The sequence below is a fragment of the Coturnix japonica genome, chromosome 2, assembly GCF_001577835.2.
Source record: "Coturnix japonica isolate 7356 chromosome 2, Coturnix japonica 2.1, whole genome shotgun sequence".
Classification (NCBI taxonomy): domain Eukaryota; kingdom Metazoa; phylum Chordata; class Aves; order Galliformes; family Phasianidae; genus Coturnix; species Coturnix japonica.
This window is the reverse complement of record NC_029517.1, coordinates 28,820,478-28,841,839: the sequence shown is the minus strand read 5'-3', so window position 1 is coordinate 28,841,839 and position 21,362 is coordinate 28,820,478. Positions and strand designations below refer to the sequence as shown.

The following is a 21,362-nucleotide window of genomic DNA, read 5'->3' as shown; positions in this document are numbered from 1 at the left end:
ATAATTGTTATTGATTTTTTCAGAAGTCAGTGCACGCATGTAATACAATACGCAGCCAATCAAACCAGCAACTGCAACAGCACAATAAAAAATCAACAAAATAAAAATCAGGGAGAAATAAACATAACCGGGAACCCTGGGAGATAGATACAGACACACAGGTACGTCAATAGCTATAATAGCAGAATTTGCTTATAGCGAATTCCAATTAAAGGGAAAATGTCAGTGTAAGCTATGCAAGTTGGGCTGTATCACTCCTTTGTAAGGGAGAGCTGCTGCAAACAAGAGGAGGCTGAAAGATGCAGTGTGCTCAAATGGGATTCCTAGCCAGGGGCAATGAGTGTGCTAGCAAGGGCACAGCAAAGGTGGTCCACAGTCACAGGGCATGAAATCAGCACATATTCCTAGTTCTGTATTTAGGTATGTAAGTCATGCAGAACTCTGGTTATGTCATACATCTTTGCTTTTGACTAATGAGCAGCAGGGCTATTTCCTCCCTTCCAGATTGTTCAGCCTGTTTCCCAAGCAGTGAAGTCCCCTGACAATGGTGCTGTATTTTTCATTATGATATTCTGCACATGCACTTTTACATGGAAACTTATTACTTTGTCCCTGAGGTTTTTGCTCTTCCCAGGCTTTTATTTCCTGCATCTTTCTGTCTTTCTAAAACTAGCTGTGGCCTTCCATTCTTCCTCCTCTGCTCATATTTCAAGTCCTTCCTCTTTCTACTGTCCCTACTTCTACTACGCTTTGGGTTTTGTTTCCGTGACCCATCAGACACCACGCAACCCAAGTGTTTCACAACCTTTTGGTCCCTCCATTTGTAGAGTAGGCAGAGGTATTTCCCCTAACTGATGGATGAGAGGCTAAGGTGTTTCAAGCATTGTGTGGTTAGATGCAGAGAAATCTGAGTCCAGTGCAGATTTCATTGATTCAGTTATTTCATGGTCTTGCGTCTCAGTGGTTCCATTGGGACCATAAAAAAGAGACCTGGACATGTCACCAGTGTCTTATGTAGTGGTGTCATCCTTCACTCTCATCTTTCCTTGGCTCCTTCCCTCTTCCACAGGCTTTTATTCTTCCTTTTGGAAAAAAAAATTTACTTATCATCCTCACCCTTCTTTTCCATTGCAGTTCTCCTTTACGCACTTATAACAAGAAGAATCCATTTGTGAGCTGTTCCATTTCTCCCCTTTAAAGAGAATGTGAAAGTGTGAAGAGGCCAAATGTTCTACATTGGGGAAGGGTTGGTTGCTCAGAAGTAATACTTATAAGATCCCTGAAACAAAACTTGGACAAGATAGAACAGTGCACTGGGCACACTCTTCTTTCCCACAGGCAAAATAAGTACATCAGGGGATTAGACACCAAGCCCACCTTCTCACTTATGTCAGACCTTTTGCTGTGCTGCAGAAGAGGATGGAAGCATAAAGAAAGCAAAATGTCAAGCCTTGGAGCATGAGCTTTAAGAGTGCTCTACTCAATTCTGTTCCACGTGAGATTTTGACATAAGTGAGGAAGTAGGGTTGACATGCTCCAGTGTTCAGGTAGGCAGTGAATACTGTGCTTGATCAGCCGTTCATGACTTTTGTCGTTGTTTCTATACTTCGGGAATCTGTAAACAGGATAGAGAAAAAATGTCTTTTCAATGGGTAGAATTGAAAGGAAGAGAAATATTTCACATTTGAGTGAAAGAGACAGGAAGATCCTGCGATGCTTAACAATAGGTGCTCCCTATATAGCCTTGGTTTTGCTTTTCTCATACATAGAAAGCTCACTGGAAGTTCTGTGCATGAAAAGAGAGAAAAAAAAGTCCAAATGCAGCTGCATGGCATTGCATGGATTCTTCAGGGTCCCCAGGGGGCAGTCCCCACTTCTCAATAACAAATCATTGCCCAGGTGCTAGAAAACAGTTCTGGGAATGTGACCTGGCTCCATAAATCTCAAACATGAGTAAAGCCTTTCCCAGGAGTGAGGAGTCACTGAGATTTGTCCCTCAGGAAACCCTGGAAGCTGAGGGACCACCCATTACTGAGAAGGGAATTGCTGCCTGGTCTAAAGAAGCAGTGAGGAGAGGGAAGAATCATAGAATCATAGAATCACCAAGATTGGAAAAAAACCTAAAAGATCAGCCAGTCCAACTGTTCACCTATTACCAATAGCTCCCACAAGAAGGTTTATTTCATGTTTTTCATTCTTTGAGCTTTATTGGCCTGGATCTGAGTGTTTGTGGATGGACTAAAGTGGGGCAGACAGCCCTTCATGGGCATGGCTTTAGCAGCTGGTGTTTGTGTCTGGCAGGAGACAAAATTTGCCTACAAACATTACAGTATTTCTATACTTTGCTCAAATTTCTCTCTCCAAAATCACTTTGTAATAATCCAAATCCTTCACTAAAGACATTAGAATGTATTTTAAAAGCAGTGCAATTTCACTGCAATATATTCCCTATTAGGATGATTTAAGTTTGTGGTTGATGTAATAACTGCAGCCACGGATGGACAGGACGAGGGCTTGGTGGAAGGATTCATAAGGGACTTTGGTTGCTCCTGTCATGTACAGGGATAACAAGCTGATAACATTTCCAGAACTGACTTTGTTTCTGTCATCTAAAAGAAATCCCCTTGCCCATGATAAAGAGACTTAGGAGACCTCTGTATCAGATAATTACATTGTAACTGAGATAAGGATGCAATAAACTTAATCACATGCTGCAAGTGAGACCCATCACACAGGCAATGAAACTATAGATGCTTGGGCTGCAAAAGCATCCAGGTCACCCCAGACAACTCTGTATTTATTATGTGACTCTATGAAAGTTTTAATTGGACAGCAGGATAATCTGTGCCCATCTGTGTGAGAATCTCCCTTATTGGAGTAGAGGGGTGTGAAGGAACCTTTTTCTCCCCACACCAACCTGCAAAAGGCACTGTCCTTGCACCCACCTGAGCCTACTCACCTCCTGTGTATTGGGACTGCAGAACAGAGTCAGTGATACACCCAGCCAAATGCACCAGCATCTCAATACAGAAGGCAGTGGAAAATCCTTGTACCTTTGGCTTTGGGAAAATAGCCAAGGGAGGGCACCTTACAGCTTAACAACCTGCTGTGCTAGGAGATGAATTTTGAGCCTGGGCAAGGTGCACAGACCTGGGTTTCACTTTTCTGCCGCAATCCCCTGCGAAGCTGTGGGCACTCTCGCTGCTATTTCCAGGCATAAAACATAATAGTGCCTCTTTCCTGCCTCCCAGGCATGCTGTGAGGATAAACATGCTGTGGAGATGGCAGCTACTCAGGCACCGTGGTAGCTGAGGGGACAGGTGGAGGGGGGATGCAGGAACACCAGAGACAGAAAGCTGCAGGCACAAATGTCTGTGTGTTGTGCCATGGGCTGTTTGTGCACCCCGTGTGTTCAGACTCGATAGACACAGACACACACATACCAAACATGGGCTGTCATGTTATCTGCCCCATGGTGGCCTTGTGGGCAACACCCGCACAACCTACTCAGATAAGGGTGGCACAGAAGGCAGCTTCTCAGCCTGTCTTTAAAATATAACAAAATGGATAAAGCTCTTCAACATTTTTTGCTTTTCCCACTTTTGCTGTATTTCCTATTTAAAAATCAAGGCTTGTTGGGTTTTTTCTTTACACAAAATAAATTATGTACTCCCTCTAGTGTCAGAAAGAGTATATGGGCTTAAACCACTTTTGATCAAGTGCTGCTATAAATAAAGTAAGGTTCAATATCATTCCTCCACATTTCAAGATTAATAAGTTATAGTGATAGGTAGAATTAACAACAGCTCCAAATGCTGCTGTTCTGCCTCCTCAGTGCCACAGCCATAGAATAGAAATACATTATTAAGCAGCAAAATAAAATAGGTGCTTGTCGAATTTGTAAAGGCAGGTCTCTGATTAGTGCTTTTTGTCACCCTTTTTAATTCTAGTTCCTAACTGCTGCTTTGAAAGGAAATGTATGAAAAGCCAAATTGCACGACAGAAATGTGCCAAAGGGGAGAGCTAGAATGAGAAGAAAATCCAGGGAAGGTCTGCTGAAATTCAGCAGAGGAGAACAAGAGAGTCTTCTCAGTGCCTTGGAGTCTGTTGCAGGTGCATGGGCTTGCCCAGATCTTCTTTTACTATAAATTACAAGCATTTGGAGCATGGTTCCTGTGGCTTTTAGAGTAGTCTGAGCAACCATTTAGGGCAGCAAGCCCACCTGCTGGAACCATTCAGCTGCAGAAGGTGCAATATGCTCCCTGTCCCAGCTTTCCATAAGCAGCATTGGGTCTTCCAACAAGCTCAGAGGAAGGGAAGACAGCAGCGCTGTCTCTGTCTCTCAGCAGCAAGAGGTCAAGCAGAATATCAGATGTCCATTGGGGTTTTCTTCCCTGGTGCGTGCTGTTTTTAAAACATGTCTAGAGGAAACACTCTCTGTTTTCCACTAATTGGAAAAAAATGAATGGCTCTGGCAGCTGGCTGCCTGCAGAGATGCTGGCCTCCCTGCAAGTCAGGTTGCAGATGCACAGATCAGTACTTGAGCGGTGGCAAGTAGAAGTGCAAAGCGCAGGAGGAAAGCCAGCTCCAGGGGAGCTTCAGCCTCAGCTCCTGGCCCTGATGAGCACTTCAGTGTTGGGGCACAGACAGGCACTTCTACACTGAGGTGGTGAGTCTGGATGTCAGCCACTGCTGACCATTCACTAACAAAGCTCCTTTTCTCCAGCCACCTGACCACTGATTATACGTGTCTAATTTTATCCAGCCACTTTGAAAGAACTATCATTACCTCTTGCCTAATCCTCACTCTGAGCATCCTGCTCTGGGCTGGCGGGATATTGGCAGTGCAGGGGATGCTTCAGACATGAATGGTGTGAGAAACAAGCAGCAAGCAGGACAAAATGTCCTTTTCTCAAAGACGGAAGTGAGGAGTGATTTCTTTACCACAGCCCCATCTCCTTTCAGCGGGCACTTGGCCCTTGAGTGTTCTCTCTCTTTCAGTGCTTTCTTATTCCCCTAGTGATACACCCCAACTTATTATTCAAGCTGCATCCAATGCTGCCTGAGCGTGTGCCTTTTTGCACCTTCCTGCTGCTGTCTCCCTGCCACACGGTCACACGTTTTCAGCTGATGCTCTGCTGCCCACACTGGCTGACACAAGCTTGCAGACCCACTGCAGATGTATGGGTGTGTTTGTACCACAGTGCCTTTCCATGTTTTGGGTGGTGGTATCTCCTGCTTTAACTACGTGGTTTCATGCAGATGCTGATAGGCTCCTTTATGTTTAGTACAGCTGGTATGTGCTTCAGTAAAGCTTAACTAATTCTCTTCACTGAGGTTATTTTAAATTTTGATTTAGGATATTCTCCTCTTTCACTCAGTAAATGACAAAACCAGTCAGAGGGCTGTAAAATACCACATCAGAATTTTGCAGCTATGGTACTTGGTCCAGGTCCAATAAGCAGCTGTGCAAGCTTATGTCTAAGACATTTTAAAGCACATCCTTAATCTTACTGGGAATAACTTGGTGGGATGAACTTGGCAGAACAAGGGTCTCAGCATGAGACTAGAAAGCAATCTGCCTCATTGTGCCAGGAGCATCATAGCTGACAGTATCATCCCTTATCTCCAGTAATTCACTGACATTTAGAAAGGCATTTATAGGAAAACAATATCCAAAGGAGATCATCAACATTTTTTTCCAAATAATTCAAGAGGATTCACAGGATTCACATTGTGGAGACCCTGAGGAACAAAGAGGGTCAGGAATGCCTGGTGGTGCACAGCTGCAGGCTCAGAGGTAACAGCCAGAACATGCAACGAGAGAAACTGTTTAGATGTAAGTATTTGGGTTTTTTTCACCCTGGTTAAAAACTGGAGCAGTTGTACAATGTATGTAATGGAGATATTCCAAACTCAGCTGGAGAGGACCTCATGACACCTTATCTATCTGAATCCTCTTTGAAAAGGAGATTAGATGAGATGACATCCAACAGCCTCCTCTGACTAAAATGATGCTCTTGCTCTGTGATGACATGCAATTGAATCATATAGCCACCTTCCAGGTACTGCGGTGAATGCTTTGTGTTGCATGGACATTAAAAGCCTCAACTAAAGCCTTAACTAACATCTCAGTGCATTTGTCTGTTCCCTCTGATGTTCAGCCTTTTCACTTCTGTTTTCCAACACAGAGAAGGTGCCATGCCCATGTAAAAAATAACTCTTCTGTTATTGCCCCACTAGAGGGTGCTTTAGCAATATAAATCCTGAATACTTGATTTAATACTTCACAGCAGTCACCAGACTAGAGAACTGCTTTGCACACTGAAGACTACCAGTTCTTTGGAGACGCTCTGAAAACCTGTGTGATAAAGAATCCAGGATGGTGCACTTATGCTTGTGTGATCAGCATGCAAACAACACAAATAAATAGAAAATCAGAGAAAACAATCATAGAATCTTTTGAGTTGGAAGGGACCTTTGAAAGACTTCTGTTCCAAATCCACTGCAATAAACAAGGACATCTACAGCTGAATCGGGTTGCTCAGAGCCTTGTCCAGTCAGACCTTGAATGTCTCCAGGGATGGGGCTTCCACCACCACTCTGTGCAATCTGCCAGAGGCCTTTAAGGGTCTCTTCCAACGCAAACAGTTCTGTGATTCTATGATTTTATGATCCTAGATACACAGGAGCAGAAAAAAGCTATCTCTTGTCAGAGGAGTGGTTGCAGATGTCATGGATAATCTTTTCATGCTACGAAAAAATGTGGTGTGTCACATAGACAGATTTTTGCTGACGCTGTTTTACACAAGATCTTTTACTTACCGTTATCTTCTCAGCTGTTCAAACTCAACAGTGACCTGGCATTTATCATCAAGCATGTATGTAAGTAGTGGCTGGGGGTTATTCAGGTTCATTCTACTATAGCTTTTGAAATGCATGGCAGCAAGATAATAAACCTGCAGGCAGTTTTACTGTAAGCTACAAATCTGTCATTTAGCCCCATAAGTAAAGCATTCATCTACTGCCACATGGTAGCTCTGCCTTCAGCAGTAAGAAGCCAACAAAAAGCAACCTTGGTTATGGACAGTTGTGAAAGCTTGTTCAAAATTAAACATATAAATGCATATATGTATTATTCATATGTGTATTTATGCATCTGTGTATAAGGGAAAAGTAAAGAGATGGTTTTCACAGAAGAACCTACTGTAGGTAAGTAAAATCCCATTGGAAATCTTGGAGGGGAATAAGTTCCCAATATTTGTCCTTTTCTTGAAGAAAATATGCGGAGGACAGAAGTGTAAAATTCCCTCCTTGGGCAGGAAGGCTGTAAGGCTTGGCCACAGCCCAGTATCACCACCAGCAGCTCTTCTATAATCTCAAGAGAAGGAAGGAAGAAAGGAAGGAAGCTCCCTAAAACTCATGCTGTTATGGGTGTATGTAAAGGATAATAGTGCAGGGATACAGCTATAAAAGCTCTGGAGCAAAACAAAATATAGCTCCCTACAGATAAAGGTAAACAGGTAATCTTAATGCTTGGAATACATGAATATGACTAAGGCTACAGTCATCCAGACATGTAACGAGGCAGGAGAATCATCTACTGATTATATCATGAAAAGTATCATCAGTTGTCACTAAAAGGGCCACCTGGGATCAGCCAGTCAGCACAGTTAACATCAGCAGCTGAAAGCAAGGACTCAGGCTGTAGCCCAGAACAGGCAGACTGCCAGTGCTCATGCAACCAGAGGCCCTCAGACCTGGCTGTCCAGAAGCACTGAGCACTGTGTGGGGCTCTGACTGAAGTTGTTAGTCAAGGGAGCACTGCTCAAGCTGTGCACTCTTGCTGACATGTTCCCATGAACTGAAGGCCATTTCTCAGTCTAGACACAACTTCCAGTCCAGCTCCCAGCTGGGCTGTGCTCAGCAGAGCAGAGGTGATGGCGCAGGGATCGATGGCTTCAGGCTCTGCTGGGAAGTCACCCTGCAAATGAAGCCCAGAGCTGCCTCAGAGCTGCCTGTGGCTGTTCTGCAGAGCTTGAATAATAAAAGGGGTTTTACAGTGGAGCAGTGCTGATGCCATTGCTATCCCTTAAAAGGGGGAGAAGAAGAGAGGCAAAAGTTACTGAATAGTTAGCTCCTTTTCCAAATTTCGAGGGAGTAATCAAACAACTAATAATTGACTGAAGTAAGATAAATGATAGGCAACATGGGTTTTTCAGGAATTGAGCATGGCAAATTCAGTTCTTCCTATGGTAACAAGCCATGTCAATTTTGAGAAGACCTCACTGTCCCAGCTTTAGTACCCTCATTGTCAATAGCCTGTCTCTTCTGGCCTGGTACAACAAACTCACAAAAGGGAGTGAAATGTGTGCTAGCAGACATTTATGAGTGGCATATAGGTGGTAAGGGAACACATACATAGACCATAGCTCTCAATAGCTCCCAAACGGAAGGAATGTGTCGAGTGGGGTCTGTCCTCAATCCAGTATTATTCAATATTTTCATTAATGACTTGTATGATGAATTAAAAAGCGTACTTTATTAAATTTTCAAGCAACACTGATGTTGGAAAAGCTGCAAGCGTAGAGGGGCACAGAAAGAGAATTTAAAACATTCCTGACAAATTAGGAAAATGGCCTGAAAGTAATAGGCAAAAATTCAATAAGGGAACACAAATCTCTACATTTATTTCTTCAAATGCGGGATGGAAAATGCCTGGCTAGGCAGCAATACTTCAGTAGAGCACTGAGCTTTTCAGTGAATCACAAACTGATTATGAGTCAACAACATCACATGGTTGCAAAATAAGAAAACAGCATCCTGGTGTATCTGAGGAAGATGAAGAAAGGACTGTCTGCAAGCATCAATAATAAACATTCAGTCTGGGACAGCACCAGTGATACAAAGTCCCAAGAAGGATTGGGGGGAAATTGTGGGGGTGAAAAGAATTCTGTAAAGCATGTCCTATGTTATGAGAAGGGAGAGAAAAAAAATGGGGCTGTTTTGTTCAGAGAAGAGAAGGCTGAAGAGATGGACACAGAACATCATGACGTTCAACAAGGGCAACCTCAACATCCTGCATCTTGGGAGGGATAACCAGTATCTCTCCAGTTATCCAGTACAGCTTTGGAGATGACCTACTGGAAAGCAGACCTGCCCTGGTGAACTCTCACCACCAAGGAGGAGTTGGAAGGTAAATGGAAGGGCAGGAACTTGTTTAACACTCTGGAGAAGTTTAACCTGCCTCTCATCTTTGAAAGTGCTCATTCCCGACTGCAGAAGGGTCACTTTTCAGGATAGAAATGTCCAAGAAAACTTCTCACCAAGTGTTGAGTCTTTCCCCTACGCTGCTTGTCCTATTTCAGGAAAGCCTAAGGGAACAACTGTATTTAGCAACCAGATGATAATTTCACATGCATAATTATCTATCGAGATACCATGTGTCTTCTCTTGACTCTGAAAACAGGAAGAATTCTACCTCTTTTTTAATTTCAGCTTGCTAATGTAATCCCATCTGATCAGAAAACAACTCCTTGCCATTATTGATCTTATTTCCTATCAGTAGTTTCTTCATTCATTCTCTTCTTCAAACAGATCGACTATAAACATTCACTTAGGGCACCTGCCATTGAGTAACCAAGAAACGACATTGGTCAGACTCTGCCAGTATCACAAAAACATTGCAGCCTCCCAAACCAGAGATGGCCATTATTAGCCTGAGGAGGTGACTGCAAGTGATGAAATTACTACGTCTTAAAGCCTGATTTCCTGTCAGCTGAAGCACAACACAGCCTGTTTGGCCTAAATAATTTCATACACAAATAGATTATCTCCTAATTCATTTTGTTACACAGGCAGATGAAGTAGCCAGCTCATCTGTGGGAAATTCTTAACATAAAGCAGTTCAACCATATGATGGATTCAGCTTCTGCACCCATTCCCAACCGTGATAGGCTGTGGCCTCACCTTTACCAGCAGGAGAGGATGTGTCGTGATTAGGTCATTGTATCTGGGTATGACAACCTCTTAATGAAAACAAAAATAACTGAATTCACTACAGAAAGCTCAAAAAATGCTTTGAATGTGGTTTAAATCTGTATATTCTAATCCTTCTTATATATGCAGATATGTGGATCACGAGAGTCTACTGGTGTATGGTCAGATCGGGGTAGCACTACATATAGTTTATAAACACTTGGATTACCTCAGGGACCTTGAATATGCTCCCTGCAAACAGGGAGGGAAATAACAGCTTTTCACTGTTGCACACAGTGAGTTTGCACACTGTGAGTGCAGCCTTTAAACATATAAAATGGTGAAATAATAGCAATATTTGGTTTGATAAATGGTGGAATAGATTTGAAATATTTAAGCTATTGGTATCAATATTTTATAGGGACGTGTAAGTCGTGACCACTACTGAAGTGTGAAGAAAACAACATATGTCATTATTTTACCTTTTGTGTAAAGGAAAAAAAAAGAACCAATTGTTTAATCTAACTGCTGCATTTGATTGTGATTTCTATGCCTGTCAGATAGCAGTTAGCAGGACTATTAAAGTGCATTAGCTCTCTGCTGGTGTTTAATGACAAACAGACACGGTCCATATTCATCAAGCAATTATTTATACCACAACCTTTTATAGAGCTGTGAATTACCCTTAGGACTTTTGCTGTGATTGATATTTCTAATAAACTCTTAATTTTGCCCCATGAATTGTTCATATTTTTAAGCTGGGAAACTAAAAACTGTGAAATTAAACCTACAGTGCAAGCTGTGTAAATGGGATCTGTGAGATTAGGACACAGTTTCAGGTCACTGTAATGCAATAAAAGTGCATCATTACAACAGAAATTAGAGGTAGCTGCAGATATTCATATCTACACAATAGACTTCCATGAGAACAACGGCCTGCCAAGGCAAAGAATGTACACACATTTCTACAGCCCTGACACTGGGACAGGCCAGGAGATTGTCTTTGCATCAGGTTTTTCCTCACAGCTCCAGGGGCAGCAGTTCCATTGCACGCTTTGCCCTCTGCCCTGCCAGCTCCCTGCCATCGGGATAATGCTGACATGCATGATCCAAAGATGTCTTGTATTAGCAACACACTTCTGCTGGGAATCAAACAATAAAAGGAAACTTGGGGGCCAGGCTATGCACTTCTTAGTAAGGCCAAGTGTCCTCTGATGTTGATGAAGGTGCTGTTCCAAAGAGGAGCATATGTTTCTGACACATCTGGCTCCTGTCACGGCGTGCATGTCCCAGATCAGAAACTTAGGCTCCCTTGGCTCTGCCAAGGAGCCTGATTTTACAAGGTAGTTCACAAACAAAGTTACAGATGGGCATCTGTTGAGCTTATCATGAGGGCCATGGAACTTAATTTCCTACATTAAGACACCTAAACACATTAAGAAAAATATAATCTGTCCCTAAATGACTGGAGTATCTTTGCCTCGTTTCCAGAGGTGACAGAGGCCCTGTAGGCTCCACCACCTGCAGAGAGGTATCTATCTCTTTTCACCTGGGTTTCCCTGAGGTTAGCCACTGAGTGCCAGCAAGAGCCTCCGAACTGCTGACTGCCATGAAATGAAATGACTGCCTTTGGTGCCTTACCCCATATGCTGTGACCAAGCCACGTAGGAGCCAAGTGTGTCTGAGACTCAACCAGCATCTGGTTTTAATGCTGGAGCCACAGAAAGGACTGATGCTGGCTGTCACAGTCATGGTGGTGATGCTCCCATACTTCTTTCTTCCTAAATGCAATTTCCTGCCCGTAGAGGGTTGGATAATATACCAACATAATTAAAAACGGAGTACTTACTATTTAGCCAAAAGCATTAGAATGGATCTTCGGATAATAAATCCTTACATTCCTCTATTAGGAGCCAAAACCATAAGAACAAGAAAATCCTTCTCCAGGACTAACATCGTTATTGCTACATTCAAGGCCAAACCAATATTTCAGGAACAAGGATCAGCTCCCAGAAATAGAGTTCAGCGGAGAAACACTGAACTTACAGTTTTGAACAAAAATCTTACCATTTTGTGTTCCTCATGAATGTTTTATATCTTGACAATTTTCTCTTCCTCAGCAATGTATACCACTGAAAAACTACATCATTATGTGCTTTGTAAATGGATTTTCTTCTCAATAGTGTATCGTCTTATAGCATATGACTTATTTAGCAAAATCCTTTAAATTTTGATGCAGAGCATTACAGTGTAGCTTATCTGTGGCTCACTCAGCAGAAACTCTATTCTTTTCTTACCTGTTGTCACTATTGAGATTTCAGACTAGGAATATGCAGCGTTGAACAGCAACAGGCACCAGGCTATCCTGTGTGCTGAGCTGATGTAACAGCTAAATAACTAACTTTGAAGCCAATACCTTCTTTTGACAAAAGTATCTGATCCCCAAAAGTATAGTATGAAGTAGGGCTCTTATTTTGTCTTGCTTTATGCCACCTGGTATTATGGAAAAGGACGTAAGATCCTGACTCAGCATTTCATGCAAAGGCTAAGTGCATTTTATCTATATTCGTTAAACAAACTTCAAGGAGAAAGGTAACTGATGGAAAGCACCTATTCCATCTGCTCCTGCTTGTATGCTGGATTCAGAATGCCATTTGTTGGTGAGATACTGGCAGAGTTCACTCTATCACAGTGCAAGCAACATGCAATCCTGAAAAGAACGATTCAGAAATGTTTTTCCTTCCAGTTCATACACCAGAAAAATATTAGAGAACCATGATAAATACAGTAAAACCCAGCTGCTCTGTTTTCCTGCTGCCCACAGAGAAAAGTTTTAATTGTGTCTTTCTTTTTCCCCACGAAAGCACTTCTTTACAATCCTATAATGTCTCGCAGTCTAATTTTGTTTCAGGTCCCATCTCCCTGGAAAGTACCAATAGAAGCTTACTAGAGAGTACAGTATAGGGCCCATTTCCATCAAAAAGAAAAATACTAGTCTGCTTTCAAGGCTGTGGTGATTCTAGTTTTGGGAAAGAAATTGAACAATTACAGTACATGTAGTTCTGGAGGTGAGTAACTGAAAAAGATTAATACTTTTGCCTTACAGTTAATAGAGTGGCATACTCCAGTTAAGAGTACGGTAAAAAGCAATTGTTTTGTGATTGCTTCTTGAAATACAGGATGAAGTGACAAAGAGGAAAAAGATTTCTCACTTTGAAACGACTCAGATGGATGAGAAAGTAAGAGTGGCTTCTTGCAACTTCAGCTGCCAGTGCTATTTCTACGTAACAGAGCTTTTGTGGTCTTTCCATTGGCGTTTTTAAAGCTGTCAACAGTATAGAAGTTTGTGGACACAAATGTCAATGTCTGTCTACCCAGAGCAACACAACTTTTCAGGAATTCTTTTTGTGTATTTAGGCCTTTGCCATTGAGTTTTCACAGTGATGGGTGCCTCTCTGAAGAGAAGAAGAGGCTTCATGTGTATGCTTGCTGCTTACTATCTAAGGGCCGCACTAACAATCAGCTGCAATCACAGCAGGAAAGAGTTGCTTTCAAAGCAGCAGTAGCTGCTAAGTGTGTTAAGTAACACACTGCCTTCCAGATAATTCAGCAGTTGAATTACATATTCTCTGAGGCAGGTTGTCATATAGGTGCTCCGTTCTATATTTCACAGGCCCAGAAAAGTCTTTGTTTAAGTAAATGGATGAGACTGTAACCATGCAAAGAGTCTAAAGGAGGGTAAAGAAGACCAGTCTTTGAGCAATAGGAACCCATCAGATGGCAGAAATGTCCCTGACAGGCTGGCACCCAGAGTTCACCCATCCTGCAGGCTGGTCAACCCAAGAGGAGGTGCACCCTTTATAACAGACATTTGATTAGCTACTCAGAGCCACACAGAAAGCAACAAGTCCCCACTGTTAATCAACATTAGCAGCAGTACAGCTTGAGGAATGGCAGGCTTTACATAATACATGAAGCTGGAAAATGACAAGTGCTTTGTCGGTATTGTTGAGAAAATTAACATTTGTGCTGATTGGGCATTTTTGCAGAAAGAAAGCATGACCTTCCTATGATCCAGCAACAGGCAAACATCTCATAGTAAAGTCAGAAAAGTACTGGAAAGGGGGAAAAAAAAACAACAAAGAGAACACCGAAGGCAGAATAATAGGATTTATAAATGTGCTGACTTCATATGAAGGATTGCTATTTCCAGTGTCCTAAATATCAGCCCTGAGAGAAAAGAAACAATACTAAATCTGTAAATTAATATATAAATGTCATGGCTGAAGTAGAGAATCATGTGATCAACACAAAATGACCTGAGGGACTCAGATATGCTACACAAATGCCAGCTCTTGCAGTAGCTGTGTTACATGGAGGAGTACCCTTACCTCTGTCCTGTAGCCGGAGCAGTGGAAGTCTCCAGAAGCAGCAGCCTGGAATCACCTTCCTGACCATCAGGCATGTGACCGCCATGTCACCCGTGCAGACAGCTCCAAGTCAGTCTTTTCAGTAAAAGAGATTCATGGTGATGATTTTCTTCACTTAAGCATCTCATTTATGTTCTTAATGACATCTACTAAATCTCAACCTAAACGGCTTTCCAAAGCAATAGAATCACGGTGGTACTACAAAGAGGAGAACTTAGTAATCTCTGACTCAAATAATTTGTTTGTGGTTATTTCTTTCTACAAAAAGCTTTCTTTTTTTTTTTTTTCTTTTTTCTTTTTTCTTCATAATCATGTTTCTCAGCAGAATACAAAGCTGGCAGATATATTTGGCATTTAGTTCTCCTCTATCACTGCTGTACAGACTGCCTGTTGCAATTACTTGTGAAAAATTAGAAAAATGATTTAAACATTCACTGCTACCAATCTCTGACTTTTTTTTCATGAAGTATTGGCTGTTAAGGATTGGTTCGTCAGAGAAAGTGTAAGGGTTGAGAAATGGTATTTTGCTTTTAGTTACTAACTTCAGATTAAATGGAAATGTACAGGGACCAGCCCCCGGTTCACTTCAGGTCTACTCATCTTAGACCTGCAGATAAAATAAACACAGCCCTTCTTCTTCTATCAAGGAGGCCACCTAAGCTAAGGCCAGGTACCATGACTTCAGCAGTGAAGAGGGAAGCATCACTTTGAGCACAGACTACTGTGTGGCAGTGTAGCTCTACTGCGAAAGCTGTTGGCAAGGAGTTGCTGTGGAACCACTCAGTCTCTTTTCTTCTTTTATTAGGAGTAACTGTAGTGGTAATATGGAAGCAGGAACCTCAGGTTCCTCCTGAAACCAAATTCTGGGCATCATTTCTAAGCCTGACAAAAAAAAAAATTGATGGAAGAAACATTTGGCTGCCCATGGCCTGGACAGGTGAGGCCGCATCTCGAGTACTGTCTTCAGTTTGGGGCTCCTCACTAAAAGAAAGTCATTGAGGCCCTGGAACATGTCCAGAGAAGAGCAATGAAACTGATGAGGGGTCTGGAGCATAAGTCTTATGAAGAGTGGCTTAGGAAGTTGGGATTGTTTAGCCTGGAGAAGAGGAGGCTCAGGTTGAGACCCTCTACAACTTCCTGAAGGGAGGCTGTGATAAGGAGGGGTTTGGCCTCTTCTCCCAGGCAACAAACAGGAGCCAAGGAAATGGCTGCAAGTTGTACCAGAGGAGGTTTAGATTAGACATAAGGAAAAACTTTTTCTCTCAGAGAGGAGTCAGTCACTGGAATGGCTGCCCAGGGAGGTGGTGGAGTTGCCATTCCCGGCACTGTTCAAGAGGTGTCTGGATGAGGAGCTATGAGATATGGCTCAGTGGCTGTGGTAGCAATGGTAATAGGAGGATGGTTGGACTAGATGATCTTGTAGATTCCAACCTTGTGATTCTCTGATTCTATGAAAGGCTATTTAAAGCACAAAAGAGCCTTCCAGGAACTTGAAGGAATATACAAAACATCTCAGACAGATGCTCATAAAGCTAGAGGTACAACAGAGAAGTAAAATGGGGATTGTGAATGCCTAATTCTCTTTAGTAAGGAAGGGGTTAAGTCTGGGCATGAGATAGTGCTGCACTGCTACTTCCCCCCTTTACACAACCCTGTTTTATTGCTTTGATACTATTTGCACGAGAGTGGTTTCTTCCACTTTCTGTTCCACCTTCAAAAGCACATTTTCCCTATCAAGGACTGAGGACTCCGCTATAGAAACCAAAGCTTTCAAACACTGTAATATTTTCACAAAGATATATAGTTCCTGTAAAAAGCAAGGGGTTTGGTTCATTTTATAGGTTAAGAAATATTCAAGCTTTAGGAACTGAAGTAGGCTGTGTATCACTTTCTGAAGTTAGGGAAAACCTTCTATCAGGCAGTCAAGCTTGGAAATCAAGACTAAATATTATGTCTAAAATACTCAGGAATAACTTGAAATAATTAAAATTGATAATTTGAAATAATAATAATTTGGAGATAATGAGAACATATAGGAATAACAGAATTATTCCAAAGACAATATATTCCTAAATTATACAACAAATGTAATAATCTCTAAATGGAATGATGCCTAGTGTCATTAATTACAACCAGACACAACCATTGCAAAACTTCCTGAAAACCTCCCCAGCCTTGTCTGAGATTTTCTCCTCACTGGTGCAAATTATATCCTGTTTAGGAGTAATTTTGTGGTTCACCAATTCATTTCATTCACACAATTCAAGAGCCATTAAAAGCAAAAACATTTGAATGGACTGCTTCATCCACAAGCAAAAAGCACCAGTCTCCATTTTCAGCCTCCTTGGCCATCTGGTCTCTCATCACCAGATCATTTTTAATATTCACAGGCCACAGCCATAACAATCACTTGGGGAATAGAGAAAAATATAATTAATTACTGTGACTTGAACTACTTCTTTTCCACATGGAGGACACTGATTTTTTAATTAACATTTTGTTTGATTGTTCTGAGGGGCAAGAGAGATTATTATCTGGACTTAATTACCAGCTCTATCCCAACCAGAGATGTTTACAAATTGCTGAACTGATGCAATACCTTTGTCTGGTGTGCAAGTTCGTCACTCCTAATTAATGTTCCTTGGAAAAGGATGCCAAAACAAAGATTACAACGGTAATGACACAGGCATTAGGCACTAACAGGGGATCACATAATTGCCTCTATAAAGCTGGTATGACAGAACACTGTGCCACTTTCTGCTCCTTTGCAACCAGGATTCACAAAGCAACTGCTCCGTGAGAGAGTCAGATGGAAGAGAAGTGTGTGTGTGTTTGCATGTGCTGCAGAACATCAGCTCTGCAACAAAAAAGCCTTCAACAGGCAAATGCAGTGTGTAGAGGAGTCATCCTGGCACACTCAGGGATTGCTCGGCACTGCCTGTACCAAGGGGCCAAACTTCCCTTGCCTAGAAGGAAAGGTTGTGAACAGTCCCAGCCTGGAGAAGAGGAAGTTTTGGGGGAATCTTAACAATATTTGCAAATGACTGCAATGAGGACAGAGCCAGGCTCTGTTCAGTGGTGGTCAGTGCCTGGACAAGAGGCACTGGGCACAAACTGGAAGCACTTCTTCAATGTTTTGATGACAGAGCACAGGCACAGATTGCCCAGAGAGGCTGGACATGGGCCTGGGCACCCTGCTCTATGTGTCTCTGCTTGGGTGAAGTTGGGCCAAATGGACCAGAGGTCTGTGCTAACCTAACCACCCTTGGGTTCTGTGAGAATTACAGAATCATAGAATGGCTTGGGTTGCCAGGGGCCTTAAAGATCATCTAGCTCCAATCCCCTACCATGGACAGGGTTGCCAATCACTAAATCAGTCACCAGATCTGGTTGCCCAGGGCCTCATCCAACCAAGCGTGCTGGTTACTAGGTCACCAGCCAGGCCACAGTGCAACCTTGCTACACGCCGTGTGAAGTTCTGCAGGCTGTAAAGGGTATTAACGTCCTCTGGTAGTGCTCTTTGCAGTCTTGAGCACCTATGGGCCTTCTGATGGGTGAAGAATGATCACTTCAGTGCTGAGCACTGATCTTGTTGGATATCCAGTGAAACCAGGGCAGCAGAAAGCTGCCCCAGTCAGCCCCATCCCAGACCCTCTATCTTCAGGTAGGTGGGCAGAGGCTATGTGGGGGTTTGAGGTGCCCTCAAGAGGCACAGCTGAAGTCAGGTAGGTTTCATAACGAACCCCTGACATGGCTTTAGTATGGCACTTCTGGAAAGAACGGATTAGACATGGTAACTTGATTTCAAGTACTAAGTTTAGACTATGATCTAAAGATAGCTATGGTTACAGGGCTCTGTGGCATATCAAAGTTAAGTAAGGCAGAAAGGATATTTTTGTTAACAATCAATATTATGACAAAGAGGTTAACCAGAAGGAGACTGACGAAGGGCTGTACAGCCCAATGGAGCAGCAATGTGGTTCATAATCTGATTCCCTTCAGGGAAAGGGAACAAAATGATGAAGTGATCTTTGAAAATATTAAGAACTATGGTTTGGCTTCCTGGAATAATGGGATTGTTATTTTTCCCATGTATTGTGAAAATCCGCTCTGCCCCTTGATAAACAGCTACTTAGAATTTAAAGGTAAAGACTAAGAAGTCATGAAGAGAGTACACCTGTGGGAGAGGAGAGGGGGAGAGGAGGGAAGGGAGGGGAAGGGAAGGGGAGGAGAGGAATAAAAATCTGGAAGCAGGTTGCTTTTTACAGCTTTCCTCCAGATCTACTGAGCATTTGTCCCCTTGCTTTTTGCTGCCAAACAAAACCTCCTCTCTGTGCCTACAAGAGCGGTGGAGGGGAGAAAGGTGAGATCCAGACAAACAGGGCCACCATAAAGCAAGTAAAAGAAGCAAGAGATTAATAAACTGAATAGAACTGGAAGTATGTGAATCTTAATTACAAACCATATATACTATATGCACATGTATATGTATGTATGTGCAGGTGAAGAACTACCTACACAAAGCATGTCAAGATGATCAACTTAACACAAAATTCTGGTCAGAGAGGTTGTTACTCAGCTCTATATGTGGTCAAGTTACATGGTAACAGAAAAAGGGTTCCTGGTTTTCTTTAAGACCATTTAAGATATACAGTATATACAGTTTTCTCAAAGAGATTTCTGCTTTTGCTGGCAATCTGATTCACTGTTCTGATATTGTGCTGGATGGTTTCATTAGCACAAATCAGCCATGTTTTCTGTTATTATCCTCTAAACCAGCTGTCTCCAGGTTGTGTTTAAGCTGATCAATAGGCAATCATCTTTGTTTGCAACCCTCTCACCTGGTTTCACCTAGTGTTTGTTCACTCTAGTGGAGGAATACATGCACGCCTTTCTCCACTAATGTTTTTTAATGCCTGTTTACTTCACTGTTAAAGGTAGTTACAAGATGATTTGCTTAGATTCACTCAATTCCCCCTAGACTACTACAGCTCTGGCAAGCCAAGCTCCTGCATAACCCTCTCTGCTTTTCCATTGTGGAAAATGTGCTCAGTTCAGCAGGGGCAAACCCCTCAGCATGCTCTTGTCTCAGCTGAAAAGAGTAGCTTTCGTTACTGTGTCATGAGGGTATCAGCAAGCCCCTCGTCACCCCTGGCCATGGTCATACCCTGAGGAGGCAGCCTAGGAGCTTGCTGCATACTTCCCACGCACTACATAGAAAACAGCGCACCTGAAGCATTGCTGCAGGAAGGCTGTGGGCTGCTTCACCTCACTGCAGCACATTCATCTCTCCTCCACTTACACCAGATTAGCTTAAATAGCATCAGCTGTGGGAAGTGGCCTGCCCCAGTTCTATCAAAGGAAGCAGAGAATCCATCCTATGTAAGGGTAGGGTTGCTTTCTTGGGCTACCAGCGTGTGCCTGGATTTCAGCAGATTTAAATAGCACTTTGTGGATGGATTTGATTGAAATCATGCTGATTTAGGTTTCTTCCAGATGTTCGTGATTGGGAAAAAGTGTGCTGTAACAAAAAAGAAGCCTGTCAGTATAGCAGCTGCAGCAGGTAACCACACTGGTTCTCAACAGCTTTTATTTCCTAACCTGGAGTGTAGCTTTAACTGAGTGAAAGTGAGCTGTAATTCTGATGCTGCACTGTGATTCACATACATTTTACTAAAATAACCTATTTGCCTTTTAGATTGCAACTCCTGGTTTCATTTCTTTCCATTCATTTTTCTTCTTTCTTCCTATTTTTCCCTTCCTTTGCTGCATTCTCTCCTCAGTGTCTCACTGCAGGAGTGCTGTACCAGTTATCTAATAAAATTCTGGCAGAAATTCAATCACACTCACTAGGCACATCATCTAAAAAAAGAAATTTAAAAAAAATCTAAATTGTGATTGAAAAGTCAGAAATTTGGTTATCCCCACAGCAAATATCAGATTTCCATTTGTTAATATTCTTGTCTTTAGAAGGGAGTGGGAAAGGACACAGAGGCTATTTGGGAAAATACAGCTATTCAAATATGGGAAAGACAGAGAAAGACAATCTTTCCCCCCACCACCCACCTCATGGAAAACAAAGCATCTGGAGCTCAGCTTGTCAGTACCACAGTCACTGCTGACAGTGCAGATTACCACTGTGGAACCTGAAGCTGTTTTAAGGAGTTCTGCTCAAAAGCCCAAAATAGCTGGCAGCTGGCGTCACCCACTGCAGGGGGCTGAGCAGCAGCGGTGAATGGAGGCAGCCCAAGGCTCACAGGTGGGGCTGTGCTGCAACGGGCACCAGTGTGTTTCCTCCAGAGACAGTGGTACTCTCAAATATTTAATCACAGACAGACTGCAGTCTGTATTTTCAGCTTATTTCAAGGAAAACAGCTTAAATAGACCCAAAGGGGACTTCAGAATGGTGCAGTTATTGGCTGTGACAGCTTCCTGACACCACAGAGGTTTTCTCCCGGCCATACCTGGCTCTAGGTAGCCCTGAGCAAAGTGCTGCCTTGCAATAGCCCTGCTTGAAACAGCTGGGACCAGAGCCTGGCACATCCAGCACAACACATGGCCCCAGGCCACAAGCGGGTGGTTTTGTGATCAGTGGAAGAGCTCGTGGTGCTCACGCGGGGTGGCTGCTGGAGGAGAGGCTTGCAGCATTGCTTCAGCACAGCTCCAGCGTGGGGACTGAAGGCAGCTTCTCTGCAAAATGTAAAGCTGTTAAGAAAATGTCAGAAAATGACAGCTCGGTGACCACATTTTTCAGTCTTAACTGGCATGTGAAAAGAAACAGTAATTGTGTGTTTATGTCATCGCCTCCCACAGCTGACTGTTGCAGAATGCAGCTTAAGGTGGCATTAAAATATAAGGTGGGTGTTATAATTTGCCTGAAGTACTTTAGCAGTTTTTAGTTTTTGTTCCAAAAGTGATCAGAAAATTTTATCTGCCATTCTACCCATGTCCCTA

At 42.7% G+C, this 21,362-nt stretch overlaps 1 long non-coding RNA gene across 1 annotated transcript in view; it reads left to right on the top strand.

Annotated features, from left to right (window-relative positions):
* Positions 1–21,362, top strand: part of LOC107309238 — a 39,012-nt gene that overhangs the window by 9,512 nt on the left and 8,138 nt on the right. The window lies entirely within an intron of this gene.